Source organism: Myotis brandtii, unplaced genomic scaffold, assembly GCF_000412655.1.
Source record: "Myotis brandtii unplaced genomic scaffold, ASM41265v1 scaffold1056, whole genome shotgun sequence".
NCBI lineage: Eukaryota > Metazoa > Chordata > Mammalia > Chiroptera > Vespertilionidae > Myotis > Myotis brandtii.
Window position 1 is genome coordinate 15,659 of NW_005353564.1, and position 1,305 is coordinate 16,963.

Genomic DNA, 1,305 nt, shown 5'->3' on the forward strand with positions numbered 1-1,305 from the left:
TGCCTCCCTCTGTTCAGCCCCTACCACACCCCAGGCCTTCACCACACTATTGTCTGTGTCTATGGGCTATGCATATAAGTTGTTTGGTTAATCTCTTCTTACCCCCCTAACCCCCAAAATCTTAGGAAAAAATAAAACTTGAAGGTAGAATTTAAGATTCGACTAAACAGGCATAAGCTCCGTAGAGGTTGTATTTGGGTTAGTAAATCACACTATGTAGATGATCAGGCTACAATAATTACCCCGCACTCTTTTCTATCAAGATAACTCTTGTGGGTCTCTGCCTTGTGCAAATGGCTGGAGAAAGGATCACATTCCACTTTGGGCTTATTGCTAGTTCATTGACCCTTACCTAACTTTCCTAAATGCCTGTCCAGCTTATTATCGTCTATAACACATTTCTGTCCAGATTATTATTGTCTACAATACATTTCTCTTCTTAAGTCAGCTGTGAACATATAGGCATAAGTTATGTTTTTAATGTCCTAAATAGAATCATAAAATAATTATTCATGCATTTAGGTGATTTTTTTTCTTTTGACTATCCTATCAAATTTGGCAAAAGTAAATTATTTCTCTGTGGTAAAAAAAAATATTAGCAATCCAGGCAGTGTGTGTGTATGTGTATGTGTATTTTACCCATTCATATGAGCAATGGCTAGAAGAAACTACTGCATTAAATTAAATGGGTGATAGTCTTTTGAAGGCTTATGAGAGCTGCTATTGACTCAAGTTTTACAGTTCTAACACATACAGAGCAAATTTTGAAGTATTAGGATATAGTAATTTAAAATTAAAGACAATAAAATATTTATAAATTTTGACTTTGACAATTGGGACTTCTTTACTTATTGATAGTTTTTAATTTTCTGCAATAAACTCAATTATACTTATGATAAATATATAAACCTGTGAATTTCTGTGGTTATGCATATCCACTTATCTTATGACTTACTACTTTATTTTTATATGAAAAATAAATATTTGAAATTTGTTCTCTTTCTTCAATGTAGCTATTATTTACATATAGTTACTAAATTTCAGGTAAAAATCACCCTTAATTATAATCCATGCAACTTTTTTTGAGAATAATAGTTGCTGTCTAGAAAACATCAAACCCAGATTTTCAGAAGCAAGTTTTTAACAATGGATTTGTTTTGCAAGATGTATTTTACTATTTATTTTTTCATATTTTTTTCTGATTACAAAAATAATGAATGCTTACTGCTGAAATTTGGAAACATGGAAAACATGAAGAAAATAATTATTCTTCCAATATCAAAGGTAAACACTGTTAACTTTAGC